Genomic DNA, 13,429 nt, shown 5'->3' with positions numbered 1-13,429 from the left:
TAGACCCACTCCAATTTGCATACCACCCCAACAAATCCACAGATGCCATCTCTATTGCACTCCACACTGCCCTTGCCCACCTGGACAAAAGGAACACCTATGTGAGAATGATATTCATTGACAACAGCTCAGCGTTCAACACCATAGTGCCTTCAAAGCTCATAAGCTTTAAGCTTACTCTACTTACTCTACTCTCTGTTGTCATCTATGCATAGTCACTTTAATAGCTCTACCTACATGTACATACTACCTCAACTAACCGGTGCCCCCGCACGTGGACTCTGTACCGGCATCTCTCTGTATATATTGTTCTTTTTTACTGCTGCTCTTTAATTACTTGTTACTTTTCTCTTCTTATCCGTATTTATTTTTGAAACTGCACTGTTGGTTCGGGGCTCGTAAGTAGGAATTTCACTGTAAGGTCTACACTTGTTGTATTCGGCGCATGTGACTAATAGAATTTGATTTTAAATGGTTTTGTGATGAATAAGCCATCTGATTCGATGAAAGATGGAGTTGAATGTCTTTCTGCCCATAATTTAATTTAAAGTACTCTAAAGTTTTTTCCCATCTTTCTTTATATCATTGTTCTTGGCTTCATAATACAGTTTATTTTTGTTGTTGAATTTAGTCACATCATTTCTCAATTTGCAATAAGTCTGCCAGTCAGATGTGCAGCCAGACTTATTAGCCACTCCTTTTGCCCCATCTCTTTAAACCATTCCTCATCAATCCATGGAGCCCTAACAGTTCTAACAGTCAGGTGCATGTTTATCCATAATTGGAAGAAGCAATTTCATAAATTCATCAAGTGCAGCATCTGTATGCTCCTTATTAATCACATAAGACGAACAAATATTTTTAACATCATCCACATAAGAGTCACAGCAAAATCTTTTGTATGATCTCTTATACACTATTGTATGCCCAGCTTTTGGAACTTTGGCTTTTCTGGATATAGCCACAATATTGTGATCACTGCACCCAATGGGTATGGATACAGCTTTAGAACAAAGTTCTAAAGTATTTGTAAAAATGTGATCGATACATGTGGATTATCTTGTGTTTGTAAACACCCTGGTAGGTTGATTAATAACCTGAACCAGATTACAGGCACTGCTTACAGTGAGACGTTTCCTCTTGAGCGGACAGCTTGATGAAAACCAGTCAATATTCAGGTCCCCAAGAAAGTAGACCTCTCTGTTTACATCACATACACATTCAATCATTTCACACATATTATTTAGATACTGACTGTTAGCATTTAGTGGCCTGTAGCAACACCCCATAAGAAAAGGCTTTAGATGTGCCAAGTGAACCTGCAAACACAACACTTCAATTACACTTCACATAAGATATTCTCTAAGCATTACAGGGATATAGCTCTGAATATAAAAAGCAACACCTCCCCATAAGCATTTCTGTCTCTTCTGTAGATGTTATATCCTTGTATTGCTACTGCTGTATCATCAAATTAATTATCCAAGTGAGTCTCTGAAATGGCTAATATATGAATGTTATGGATTTTATTAAGTCATGAAAATCAGAAAAGCAATCAAATTAATCGTTTACCTTTGATCTTCGGATGTTTTCACTCACGAGACTCCCAGTTACACAACAAATGTTCCTTTTGTTCCATAAAGATTATTTTTATACCCAAAATACCTCCGTTTGTTTGTCGCATTATGTTCAGAAATCCACAGGAAAGAGCGGTCATGACAACGCAGACGTATATTCCAAGTAATATCCATAATGTCCACAGAAACATTTCAAACATTTTTTATAATCAATCCTCAGGTTGTTTTTAAAATATATATTCGATAATATATCAACCGGTTATGTAGGTTTTTCAATAACACCGGGAGAAACAATGGCCGCTTTACTCTGTTGCGCAAAACTCACTCAGAGCCCCCACCTATCCACTTACCTATCCACTTTCATGACCTATCTACGTAATGTGATCTTTCATGCTCATTTTTCTAAATAAAAGCCTGAAACTATGGTCTAAAGACTGACACCTTAGGGAAGCCACAGAAAAGGGAATCTGGTTGATATCCCTTTAAATGGAGGATAGGCATGCATAGGAACAGAGATGTTTCAAAATAAGAGTCATTTCCTGATTGGATTTTCCTCAGGTTTTTGCCTGCAATATCAGTTTTGTTATACTCACAGACAATATTTTTACAGTTTTGGAAACTTTTAGAGTGTTTTCTATCCTAATATGACAATTATATGCATATTCTAGTTTCTGGGGCTGAGAAATAGGCAGTTTCAAATGGGTACATTTTTTTTGCCAAAAACAAAAATCTGCCCCCTGCACGCAAAAGGTTAACCTTATTTCTAAGGCTACATATATTAATATGGGCTATTTTCAGCCCTTTTCTGGGAAGCTTATCAGAGATAGACATAATATGGAAAAGAGCAAACAAAGCAATGAGCCTGTCTTAGCAGATGTAAGCAATGTCTCTTTGCGCTCTGACAGCTTTCATGGCTCTTCTGGCGCATAACTTCAGGATGGTCCTCATTGAAGAAGATATACGTTCCTTTCAAGTTCTTGGCTCTTTCCAGAACAGCTACCTTGTCCTTGAACCTCAAACTTGACCACTACCGGCCTGGACCTATCACCTGGGCCGGTGGTGGGTTTTCCAGTCCTGTGGGTGCTCTCCACTCAATCTTCCAGTGGTCAATCTTCAATTTCCCTCACTTTGTCCTCACACTCTGTCCAGGTCTTATGTGGGGAGACTACAATTCCTTACACAACCATGTTGTTCCGCCTTGATTGTCCCTCAAGATAGTCTGATTTGTCTGTCATTGTTATCATGGATTCACATACAGAATTGATGTCCTCTCTCAATGGCTTACAGGTAGATTGCTGTCATCTTGCCGTTCTCCTGTTTCACCTCATCGAGCTGACACTGGAGAACTGCGAACTGTTCTTCAGGTCCTTGACCATTCTGGTCAGGTTGTCCATTATTTTAGTAGTTGAATCAACCAGTGTTTGGATTGATTCAGCCATTTTTGTTGTTGTTGTAACAACTGCTTGTAGAACTATTGTTGTTTGTTTAAAAGATCCTTCACCTGTGATAGAGAGACACCACTGTCCTCAACGGTACTTCTGCCGGCGTTGGGCTTTGTCATGGTAACTAGCAACGGTAGGTTACGCTGTTACTCCTCGCAGTTTCAGACTGGGCAGGTCACAGGGAAGATTGAACACAATAAACAGCAGGGATCTAGTCAGCCACAAACCTGGGAGAATCCGCGGTCCCAGCCACAATGGCTAATCGCGTCGCGAGCTGCGTTCGAGCCCTCGAGAAACCCAGGTAGCTTGATAGGCAGCTAGCTAACAGCTAGGCTAGCTGCTATGCCAAATAGCTCCTCGGATCCAACCTTGGTCGGAAGGAGCACTGGGACAGAGATTAGCAGTCCCAGCAACTGATGTCAAATGCGTCGCAGGATCCAAACCTAAAAGTTAGCTTGCTACTAACTTTCCAATACACTTTCAAAACAACAAACCGAGCGGTTCCTCGTTCAACAGGAATGGTCACAATTGAATAAGACAAGTTACATTTATGTAGAAATGTATTATTTTGACATTTCTGTTTTACTTTTAGCTTGCTTGGACTATTTGTACACCTGCACCATGTGAGTTATCTTCTAGTCACTTTAATTTTCTACCTTGTCTTTGAAGCAGTTTAGCAGAAGGCCACCACAGAGTTGATAAGTGCATGAGAAAACAATACATTTACTTGATTCATTGATTGAGTGATTAATCAGTTTCTGATTATTTCTCTCCTTTGCATCACCAGTTTGTCCAGAAGTCTACTAGATAATGGTGAGCAAATTAACCTTAACAATTACAATGTACACTCAGACAGTTTATTAGGTACAACACACGTTAATGAAAATTAATTGCTCTAACAGTTACAAGTCCGCTTAACTTCCACTTCACCTTTCAGAGGGCTAATTTAAATTATTACCAAATTGCTTACACCTGTCAAATCTTCACAGATCTCCTCAGGTGCATAGGGAGTAGGGTCTAGGGCAGGGATATTCAACTCTTACCCTACGAGGGTCAGAGCCAGCTTGTTTTCTGCTCTACCTGATAATTAATAGTACACACCTTGTTTCCCAGGTCTAAATCAGACCCTGATTAGAGGGAATCAATGAAAAAATGCATTGGAACTAGCTTTGAGGTCCAGAGTTGAGTTTGAGGGGTCTAAGGGTTGGGCCATTCTTTTGGAATCAGAACTTTCAAATAAAGTGACATTCAGTACCAGTCAAAAGTTTGGACACACCTACTCATTCAAGGGTTTTTCTTTATTATTACCATTTTCTACATTGTTGAATGATAGTGAAGACATCAAAACTATGAAATAACACATAGAGAATCATGTACTTTTATAATACCCACCCAGCACAGCCAGAAGGGGACTGGCCACCCCCCAGAGCCTGGTTCCTCTCTAGGTTTCTTCCCAGGTTCCAGCCTTTCCAGGGAGTTTTTCCTATCCATTGTGCTTTTACATCTGTATTGCTTGCTGTTTGGGGTTTTAGGCTGGGTTTCTGTATAGCACTTTGACATCTGCTGATGTAAAAAGGGGTTTATAAATACAATGGATTGATTGATTGATTGGTGTAGTAACCAAAAAAGTGACCACATCAAAATATATTTTATATTTGAGATTATTCAAAGTAGGCACCCTTTGATTTGATGACAGCTTTGCACACTCGGCATTCTCTAAACCAACTTCACCTGGAATGCTTGAAGGAGTTCCCACATATGCTGAGCATTTGTTGGCTGCTTTTCCTTCACTCTGTGGTCCAACTCATCCCAAAACATCTCAATTGGGTTGATGTCGGGTGATTGTGGGGGCCAGGTCATCTGATGCAGCACTCCATCCGTCTCCTTCTTAGTCAAATAGCCCTTACACAGCCTGGAGCGGTCATTGTCCTGTTGAAAAATAAATTATTGTCCCACTTAGCGCAAACCAGATGGGATGGCGTATCGCTGAAGAATGCTGTGGTAGCCATACTGGTTAAGTGTCCCTTGAATTCTAAATAAATCACTGAGTGTCACCAGCAAAGCACCCCCATACCATCTCATTTCCCCCTCAATGCTTCACGCTGGGAACCAAACTTGGAAGTCCTCCGTTCACCTTCTCTGTGTCTCAAACTCCCCACGGTTGGAACAAATTTGGACTCCTCGGACCAAAGGACAGATTTCCACCAGTCGAATGTCCATTAATCATGTATTTTGGCCCAAGCAAATCTCTTCTTATTGGTGTCCTTTAAGTGGTTTCTTCGCAATTCAACCATAAAAGCCTGATTCACGCAGTCTTCTCTGAACAGTTGATGTTAAAGTGTCTGTTACTTATTTGGGCTGCAATTTCTGAGGCTGGTAACTCTAATAAACGTATCCTCTGCAGCAGAGGTAACTCTGGCTTCCATTCATGTGGCGGTCCTCGTGAGAGACAGTTTCATCATACGCTTGATGGTTTTTGCGACCGCACTTGAAGAAACGTTCAAATTTCTTTACATTTTCCTGGTTGACTGACCTTCATGTCTTAAAGTAATGATGGACTGTTGTTTCTCTTTGCTTATTTGAGCTGTTCTTGCCATAATATGGACTTGGTCTTTTACCAAATATGGTTATCACCCTACCTTGTCACAACACAACTGATTGGCTCAAACACAGTAAAAAGGAAAGAAATTCCACAAATTCACTTTTAGCAAGGCACACCTGTTAATTGAAATGCATTCCAGGTGACTACCTCATGAAGCTTGTTGAGAGAATACCAAGAGTGTGCAAAGCTGTCATCAAGGCAAAGGGTGGCTATTTGAATAATCTCAAATATATTTTGATGTGTTTAACACTTTTTTGGTTATTACATGATTCCATGTGTTATTTCATAGTTTGTCTTTACTATTATTCTACAATGTAGAAAATAGAACAAATAAATAAAAACCCTTCAATGAGTAGGTGTGTCCAAACCTTGACTGATACTGGACATTAGACATCTGTTAATGTGATTAACTTTGTCTCACAGAAGTTTCTCCAACAAGCTCACCTGGAAGTGTCACAGAGCAGAGGTAGATGGCCTTCAGTAACTTGATAGTATTTAAAAACATTCACATCAAAACAGTGGACCTTATTTTGTAGTGTCATACTTTAGAGCCTGAACTTTCAAATAAAGTCTGACATACATTAGACATCTGTTTATGTTAACATGTGATTAATTTTGTCTCAGACATCTCTCCACCCAACCGTACTGCAAGACAGCAGAGGTAAATGGCTTGTAGTAACTTCATATATTTAAAAACATTGAAGAATTCACATCAAAACAATAGACCTTATTTTGTAGCCCTCAAGTGCCAGGGAGGAAGGGAGGAAGAGTGGGAGCAGGTGTAACAGTACCCCCTCCCCAAGGGCGCCTGATGGGCCGGCCGAGGCACGGGCGATGGACAAGCCGGCTGGGCGTGAAGGCCTGTCGATCCCGTTGAGGGTTGGGAGCCCGATGATCCGGCGGAGGCGTAGCAGCATGACGAACCGAATGGGCATAAAAGCCTGGCGATGCGGCTGAGGCCCGGACGTGGGATGGGTGCCTTCCGGGGCAAGAAACCTCTCGAGCCATGTAGGGAGTGACAGCCCGACGAGCTGGCTTAGGCACCCCCGGTTCCATCAGTGTCAGGCCCCGGACCTGATGTCACCACCAACTGGAACGTAAGCACTCCCGATACTTCGTATGATGGCTTCTGCATTCTGTACGGACCGATGCTGGAAATGAGAAGCAGGTACAGGGAGTTGAACATTTAATAAGAAAGACAGGTAACAGGACAGGAACAGCACAGGGGTAACAAAGACATATGACAATCGGGAGCAGGCCATTTTGAGCCTGTAATTGAACCCACAAATGCTGATGCTACAGATACTCAACTAATCTAAAGAAGGCCAGTTTTATTGCTTCTTTAATAAAGTACAACAGTTTTCAGCTGTGCTAACATAATTGCAAAAGGGTTTTCTAATGATCAAATAGCCTTTTAAAATTATAAACTTGGATTAGCTAACACAACGTGCCATAGGAACACAGGAATTATGGTTGCTGATAATAGTCCTCTGTACGCCTATGTAAATATTCCATAAAAAAATAAAAAATCTGCCGTTTCCAGGTACAATAGTAATTTACAACATTAAATGTCTACACTGTATTTCTGATCAATTTGATGTTATTTTAAATGGACCAAAAATGTGCTTTTCTTTCAAAAACAAGGACATTTCTAAGTGACCTCAAACTTTTGGATGGTAGTGTAGTTAACATTACGGTGCCCTAGCAAGCCACATTTAACTTATGTTTGTTGACATGCATTGATTGTATGGAATTTACAGATGCTTTGGTCAAAAAGGCGAAGAGGCAGAGCAGAAAAAGGAGGGAGACAGTGAAAGTAAGAACATGTGAAGGCAGTTGATCTATACTGAATCACACGTGTTTTCTTAAATTGTGGTGAGGTCATTGAAAGATCAATACATGTTTGATTCTCACTTTTATTTAAATGTATATTAAACATACATTTTTTTGACAGTCAGCTCAGAAAACGACTGATTGCACACCAGAGGTACACTAGAGTGATGCTCAATTAAGAACTTTCAAAAGAAACATGAAAATACATTATATACTGTACCCTTCAATACCTCTAACTAATAACATGTTTTATTTTGTTTTACATTGTCTCCACTTTCCAAGGATGGTAAATAGCTAAAAACATTGAAGCATACTTGTATGTTGTACTCAAACTTAACATCTGCCAAATGCAGGTAGATTTTGGCATTGGCTGTTAAAATGTCTATTTGATCAGTCATGTTGGTGGGTGGTCAGTGCTCCACAGTTCGAGCATTTCACATTTATAGCAAAATAAATACTGCAGTAGATGTTTTCAAAGTATTTCTGCCTCACGCTGCGACACTGCATGGCTGGGGGCTGTGTGCTTGTAAAGAGCTGAGTGACAGATTCATTTTTAGAACCGCTGCACACAGTCATAAAATTTACTTGAAATGAAAGTCCGCTGAAGTGAGACTTTGTCCTTGTGTTTCTTGGCAATTTACATTGAAAAGCAACCTAGCTTGTGAATAAAACAATGTTTGAGTTTCAACTGCTAGTGAAGACAAGCAACAGTGATACTAGTCAGACTCAATCTCACAGGCACAGCACATGACTCGAGTAAACTGTAAACTCCTGCCTTTAAAAGGAGCAGGTGTTTAGTTTATTAATTCAACCATTTAAAAAAAAACAAGCACACAACTTAAAAGCCATACATGCGCATGAATAAAATCGAGGATAACAAAGTCTGGGACTTATTTCCATTGTGGTCCGCTTTTGTGAAAATGTTTGTCTCATCTGTGATATTTTTTAATTTTTTAAAATCAGGACACAAAATGCTGTGAAATAAAAAAATATACCACATTACTTCTTACAATACATTTATTTTAGAAACATAAAGCATGCTCATCTGTTTAGTGTTTTGTTGCTGTAATTTATTTGTATTTTTATTTTTATTTGGGCTGGTAAAAAACCTGAGAGCCTGTTTTTCTACCTGCCACAGTAAATGGCTGACAGTAACTTCATAATATTTAACATTGAAGCGTTCAAATCAAAACGATATACCTTATTTTGTTCTGTCATATAGTAGGTCCAATTCCAAATGGGACCATATGCACTTGTGGAATAGAAAATGTTCCAGTTCTTCTATGGCCTGCATACTCACAAGACATGTCACCCATTGAGCAGGTTTGGGACGCTCTGGATCGAGTGTACGACACAGTGTTCCAGTTCCCGCCAATATCCAGCAACTTCGCACATCCATTGAAGAGGAGTGGGACAACATTCCACAAGCCACAATCAACACAATGTGAATTAGATGTGTCGCGCTGCATGAGGAAAATAGTGGTCAAACCAAATACTGACTGGTTTTCTGATCCACGTCACTACTTTTATAAAAGTTCTTTGACCAACAGATGCATTTCTGTATTTCCAGTCATGTGAACTCCATAGATTAGGGCCTAATGCCCAGCGTTGTCCAGGTTTAGGGGAGGGTTTGGCCGGCAGGGATGTCCTTGTCCCATCGCACTCTAGCGACTCCTTGTGCCGGGCCGGGTGCATGTACGCTGACTTCGGTTGCCAGTTGTACGGTGTTTCCTCCTGCATCTGGCTTCCGGGTTAAGCGAGCAGTGTCAAGAAGCAGTGCGGCTTGGCAGGATAATGTTTTGGAGGGATGCATGGCTTTCGAGCTTTGCCTCTCCCGAGCCCATACGGGAGTTGCAGCGATGGGACAAGACTGTAACAACCAATTAGAGACCACAAAATCGGGGAGAAAGATTTGACCTAATTTATTTCAATTGACAGATTCTTATATGAACTGTAACTAAATATTTGAAATTGTTGCATGTTGCGTTTTTATATTTTTGTTCAGTGTATATACACTGCTCAAAAAAATAAAGGGAACACTAAAATAACACATCCTACATCTGAATGAAATATTCTTATGAAATATTTACATAGTTGTGCTGACAACAAAATCACACAACAATTATCAATGGAAATCAAATTTATCAACCCATGGAGGTCTGGATTTGGAGTCACACTCAAAATTAAAGTGGAAAACCACACTACAGGCTGATCCAACTTTGATGTAATGTCCTTAAAACAAGTCAAAATGAGGCTCGGTAGTGTGTGTGGCCTCCACGTGCCTGTATGACCTCCCTACAATGCCTGGGCATGCTCCTGATGAGGTGGCGGATGGTCTCCTGAGGGATCTCCTCCCAGACCTGGACTAAAGCATCCGCCATCTCCTGGACAGTCTGTGGTGCAACGTGGCGTTGGTGGATGGAGCGAGACATGTCCCAGATGTGCTCAATTGGGGAACGGGCGGGCCAGTCCATAGCATCAATGCCTTCCTCTTGCAGGAACTGCTGACACACTCCAGCCACATGAGGTCTAGCATTGTCTTGCATTAGGAGGAACCCAGGGCCAACCGCACCAGCATATGGTCTCACAAGGGGTCTGAGGATCTCATCTCGGTACCTAATGGCAGTCAGGCTACCTCTGGCGAGCACATGGAGGGCTGTGCGGCCCCCCAAGGAAATGTCACCCCACACCATGACTGACCCACCGCCAAACCGGTCATGCTGGAGGATGTTGCAGGCAGCATAACGTTCTCCACAGCGTTTCCAGACTCTGTCACGTCTGTCACGTGCTCAGTGTGAACCTGCTTTCATCTGTGAAGAGCACAGGGCGCCAGTGGCGAATTTGCCAATCTTGGTGTTCTCTGGCAAATGCCAAACATCCTGCACGGTGTTGGGCTGTAAGCACAACCCCCACCTGTGGACGTCGGGCCCTCATACCACCCTCATGGAGTCTGTTTCTGACCGTTTGAGCAGACACATGCACATTTGTGGCCTGCTGGAGGTCATTTTGCAGGGCTCTGGCAGTGCTCCTCCTTGCACAAAGGCGGAGGTAGCGGTCCTGCTGCTGGGTTGTTGCCCTCCTACGGCCTCCACGTCTCCTGATGTACTGGCCTGTCTCCTGGTAGTGCCTCCATGCTCTGGACACTACGCTGACAGACCCAGCAAACCTTCTTGCCACAGCTCGCACTGATGTGCCATCCTGGATGAGCTGCACTACCTGAGCCACTTGTGGTAGCATGAGACGGAGTCTACAACCCACACTAGAGCGAAAGCACCGCCAGCATTCAAAAGTGACCAAAACATCAGCCAGGAAGCATAGGAACTGAGAAGTGGTCTGTGGTCACCCCCTGCAGAACCACTCCTTTATTGGGGGTGTCTTGCTAATTGCCTATAATTTCCACCTGTTGTCTATTCCATTTGCACAACAGCATGTGAAATGTATTGTCAATCAGTGTTGCTTCCTAAGTGTACAGTTTGATTTCACAGAAGTGTGATTGACTTGGAGTTACATTGTGTTGTTTAAGTGTTCCCTTTATTTTTTTGAGCAGTGTGTGTGTATATATATATTTTCTTCTGTTGTAACTTCAACATCAAGACAGCACTTAGAGTTTGATTAAAAAGGTCTAAAATCAGTGCATATTCTGCCCTTGAATTGCGTTCCCATTCAAAACTAGACAGATAGCTAACGACTAAGTCTTCAATAAAACTCCCAAGGTGTTACTTTCTTGAATGACTATATTGAAAACGTTTGTGAAACTGCAAAATACAGAAAATAATATACTTTAGTATTCAATTCACATAGACATACTGTAGCTGTACATTATACATTTCAAGTTGAAGTTGCATGAAAATACAAAGCACGTGCCAAGGTACCATGCATCTGGCATGACGCCAAACCATATAACTCATTGTTACTCATATGGTAGTTGGCTAACTCCTTTCATTACTCTAATAATGTACAACCCTCTCTGTAGAATAACAAAGCATATTACACTAGAAACAGTAACAGAACTACAGTATTATATATTTTACAATTCGTTTGCATGACGCACGAGCAAAGTAATACAGCTGACGGCATACATGCAAGGCCATTTGTGAGTAAACGCAACCAACCAACATTGATATGTAAGAAACTATCAATAACAAGATTATCATCACTAGCTAAATGCTTGAATCGAACTTAAACAAATATTTTCCAAGGCTGAAGCGTGACAAGAAATAACTACACTGAAAGACCTGTGCGTGCAGAACGAATTCTCAACTTCCTGTTTGCGTACAGTCTAAGTACCAGAAAGCTCCACTAGGGGTCAAATAACACCATGGAACACAATGAAAATCCATCTTAAATATTGTAATAAAAAGTGATCTGTTACCTTCTAACAGGATGGCAGCACACTCCCCGCCTGGTATAATTCAATTGTGCCACTATGAAATAAAACATGTATGAAGAAAACAAAATGTCCTTTTTATTCTTATCTTTTGTCTCTAGGATGCTTCAGAAAGAAGAACAACAATCTCTGAGATTGGTCTCAGAAATACCTTAGCAGCTCCTTTAGAAATTTTTAGTTCTACTTTCCTAACCTTTTTGTCAGTACTGGGAAAGGTTTTAACCACAAGCCCGACTGGCCATTCATTTCTGTGTGCCTAACTGTCTTTCAATAAGACAACATCTCCTACTTTTACATTTGGCTTTTCTGCTGTCCATTTTCTGTGTCTCTGCAGCTGGTGTTGTTCGCACCTTCATGGAAGGATCTGGCAACATGAATGAGTCGCGCTGTGGCTCGATTGAGAACCTCTCAAAGCGATGAGAGCCAAGTTGAGCTCCAGAAACCTTAGTGGCGAAGGCAGTGACGTCTGGTCGAATCTCTGCGTCTGCGTGAGGCTCTACAAGGCCAAAATGTATGTTCTCAGGCTCACTTGAGTTTGTTTGGGTCAGGAAAGGTGGGCCTGAGAACCAACTGGTGTACTTTAAGAGCACAGCTAGTATGGGCCTGGTTGCATGGTCTGCTGGATTGCTGTCAGTGTTTACATAACACCACTGGTCTGGATGGGTAGACTTCCTGATGCAAGTTACCCTATTGGCAACATACATATACAATCTTTTGGTGACATTGTGGATGTAACCGAGAACTATCTTACTGTCTGTGTAGAACTTGGCCGCATTTACATCACTATGTCCATTTCGTCTCTGATCAGTTCATACATCTCAACAGCTAGCACAGCCACACACAGTTCTAGGCGTGGGATAGTGTGGGCCGGTCAAGGGGCCAATTTTGATTTTCCCCATGACAAATCCAACATGCATTTGACCTTCCGAGTCAATAACTCTCAGGTAGGCTACCGCTCCTATGGCTACTGTAGAGGTATCCAAGAAGGTGTAGCTCTCTTCTTTGAGTGGTAGACAAGGAGACTGGAATGTAGGTCCGCCGAATATACATATGTTCCAACTCCATCAAAGATTCCTTCCACATTTTCCATTCCTCTTTTTCTGTGGGAAGGGGGGCATCCCACTCACTCTGATCAGAAGAGAGTTCTCTGATTAAGGCTTTACCTGGCATTGTTATTGGAGCCACGAATCCAAGGGGGTCATAAAGACTATTCACTGTGGACAGGATGCCTCTCTGCATAAAAGGCTTCTCATTGTGGGACACCTGGAATGAGAAGCTGTCTGTTTCCAGGAAAGTCCCAGTCTCCGTTGAAAGGGGAGAGGAACCACTCCTAGGTCCGGATATTTTAAGTCTTTTGCATGGTCCTCCATAGGGAAGGCTTCCATAACCGTTTTGCTATTGGATGCAATCTTGTGTAGTTTCATGTTGGACTCTGCCAACATTGATTGTGTTTTTATTAGAATGTTGATAGCTTCTTCTCTAGTAGCTACTGATGTCAGCCCATCATCGACGTAGAAGTTCCTCACTACATATTGCTTGGGTTCTGACCTGTGTTCCTCCTCACAATGTAGAGCTGCTCGTCTCATGG

The sequence above is a fragment of the Oncorhynchus kisutch genome, linkage group LG17, assembly GCF_002021735.2.
Source record: "Oncorhynchus kisutch isolate 150728-3 linkage group LG17, Okis_V2, whole genome shotgun sequence".
Lineage (NCBI taxonomy): Eukaryota > Metazoa > Chordata > Actinopteri > Salmoniformes > Salmonidae > Oncorhynchus > Oncorhynchus kisutch.
This window is presented reverse-complemented; position numbering follows the sequence as displayed.